The sequence below is a fragment of the Pipistrellus hanaki genome (assembly GCF_964339955.1).
Source record: "Pipistrellus hanaki genome assembly, chromosome: 4".
Taxonomy (NCBI): domain Eukaryota; kingdom Metazoa; phylum Chordata; class Mammalia; order Chiroptera; family Vespertilionidae; genus Pipistrellus; species Pipistrellus hanaki.
Window position 1 is genome coordinate 92,551,185 of NC_140506.1, and position 2,922 is coordinate 92,554,106.

General features: G+C 52.1%; 1 pseudogene across 1 annotated transcript; it reads right to left on the reverse strand.

The window, feature by feature from the left end:
- Positions 1-2,109: 2,109 nt before the first annotated feature.
- Positions 2,110-2,470, reverse strand: LOC311621761 (eukaryotic translation initiation factor 1-like; annotated as a pseudogene). Its single transcript has one exon. The product of its transcript is annotated as a eukaryotic translation initiation factor 1-like (transcript).
- Between the last annotated feature and the right edge of the window lie 452 nt (positions 2,471-2,922).

Below are 2,922 nucleotides of genomic sequence, written 5' to 3' on the forward strand. Positions count from 1 at the left end.
GTGGTGTTTAGGGATCACAAAATCTGTGGGATTACTGGGTCATATGGCAGTTCCATTTTGAGTTTTTTGAGGAAACTCCATACTGTTTTCCACAATGGCTGCACCGGATTCCCACCAACAGTGCACTAGGGTTTTTTGATCAAGGACAGGACCAAAGCCGGAACTGTGATGAGGATGTCAGAGCCCTAATCGGGAAGGCTGAGGGCAGGTGGGCAAAAAGCACAGCTTCTGTTACCTAACAGCCCCATTGTGCAGCACCTCAGTGGTAGCTGGACAGCGAGGGTGGGTGGGTGTTCTGTGGGCAGCACTGTGCCAGCGTCCACGGGTCCTCACGTGTCACAGTGGAGGTCTTGGACTCGGGGCAGGGAGGCTCCCAGAGGCCCTCATTCACATCACTGACTGTTCCATTGGGGCCCCACCAAATCTCAGGACGACTGCGAGCACACAGACAAGGACACTGAATCTCCCTCACTCTGCCCTACTGCTCAGAGGGACACAGGCCCCAGCGCAGCTTTGTGTCCACAGGACTGCTTTGCTCCTCACCGAGGACAGCACCTGGGAACGGATACCAGGCAGCACCCCTCTCCGCAGTGCCCACTGGGGCTCTGACCAAGGCCCCCGAGTTCTGTGTGCTGCTCCCTGACTCCTTTCCTGGTGCTGTCCTCCCACAGCCAGGCCTCTGTCCTAGACGTGGAGGTGCCAGCCTGTGACACCCAGACTGATGTGGCTTCTTCCTCCTGCTGGCTCCCCACTCTCCACTCTCCCTCCTCCTGAGGCCCAGGCACCCTGGGACCCACCGTGTTCTAATGGGTAGGAGTTTTGACTGGCATCACCCGGGATCCCTAGGGTTTGCCTACTGTGCTCCTACCACACAGGCCTCACAGCTGGAGGTTCCAGCAGCCTCTCTGAGGGATGTTCCCAGTGTCTTGGTTGTTAGTTGGATTGCTTTCTCCTGAGGTGATCAGTTTTGCCAGAAGAGGGGCTAGGTGCAGTGGCCTGGCTGCTCCCCCTGGCTCCAGGGCATGCTGGGAGAGAAGGCTGGAAGCCCAGGGTCCCGCAGGCAGACTGCCACCCATGACTGGGTTCTCAGCCCCAGGCTGGTCCCCCTGCACCCGGAGCCTCCTAGGGCCTCTCTCCACGTGTGCCCATGCACCATCTTCTGCATGTATGTGAGCATATATGTGTGGGAAGCCGCCCATTGTTTTCACTAGCAGAGAGGTTTGGTCAAGGAGTCAGGAAAGCTGGTGACCCTTGAGCTCTAGCAAAGGTCAGAGCTGTGCACCCACTGTATATTTCAGTCAACAGTAGCTGAAGCAACTTTCCTACCAGACAGTCATGTACATCTTTACTGATAAGATAGTCTGTCTATTATTGGAAATTGCCTGCCTAAGGGCTATAGATGTATCCCAAACTGAATAAAAGGAAGGCAAGGCCCATGCAGAGTTCTTCCTCTTGATCTAGGCTCTCGCATGGTTCTCCAATATTTCCAAATTATTGTTTCTTTTTTTTTCCTAGGTGTTTCTGAAAACAAGTTTCATTTAAATAACATTAAAACTACATGACTGACAATTCAGTTTGAAATTTGTTCCCTTGTCAAAAGTTTAACTTAGATAGAAGATTGGTCTCAAATTATGGCGTTTGGACAACTATGAGTCCTTACACTTCCTGGAGGGAAGGTGGCAGGCTGCTCTGAGCTCCATCCACCTGGTCAGGGGGAGACCTTTGGCTACTGAAAGCTCCCTCTAGTGGTGCACATGGCGCTGCTGCCTGAGCCCTCTCCTCTCAGCTTCACTGAAGGCTGTTCAGGGGGAGACATTCTCTGAGGGCAAGGAAATCTGGTGAGGAGCTTTGGCCAGAAAATGGGTTTGGCTGAAACCTCACGGTGTTGCTGTTTCAGGCTGGACACTGCCAGGCTTGGCCTCTGTGTAAATGAGGGACTTCAAGACTCGAGAGCATGGCTCTTTTCAGTTTCCTGCATGAAGGAGCCACACTAGTCCAAGCTAAAAGCAGACCCAAATGGTGACATTATACCAGCTGTGAGGTTTTTAAACTTGTGACAAGGGACAGATGGGAAATTCCACTCAATACAAAGAAACCCTCACATAAGCTTCAGTGACCCAAAAGCACATAAGACCCATGCACCTTCGGCGGGTCGTCCTTAGCCAGTCCAATCTCGAGGAGGAACTGGCATATGTTCTTGCACTGGTCACTCTGCAGTTGAGTTACTTCTCCATATTCTGGGTGCTCAATGACAGTACGATTGCAGGCAAATAAGGGTCTTGCAGCCGTTTCTCTGTTGGATTCTTGTGTGGATATAATCCTCAGCGCCACCGGGAAGCCGATCATCACCCTTACTTGCATCAGCAAAGGGGTGGAAAGAGTGGAGGTTCTGGGCAGTGGACATACAATAAGATTCCTTTTCCTGGGTGGAAACGGCCTGGGGAAGGCTGCGGCGGGAGAAGGCAGGCAGCGGGGACAGAGCGTCCAGAGGCGAGGGGGATTCAAGAGGAGGTTGCTGAGCGGCTGCTCAGTCACTGGGGCCCAAATTATTGTTTATTGTCTTGTCTCTTTTATTTGAGTGCAGCCCCTCTTTCAGAGCCTGAATATTGAACCATGCCGGATGAAGGACTTCACATACGTGCATGTGTGTGTGTGTGTGTGTGTGTGTGTGTGTGTGTGTATGTGTGTGTGTCTGTGTGTGGTTGTCCAGTTGCATGGATTGGGAAGCTCCGATACATGCAGACATATAGTCACATATAACTTTGATAGACGTTGGACAGGAGCAGATCACAGCGAACACCATGCGACAAGGCCACTTGCCAAGTTCACTGTCTGAGTTTATGAGGGGCGTCCTGTAGCCCATCTTTGTAACTGACACTGGCCATGTATTTCTCTGCCTTTGTTTACGCCCTCAGCAAATAC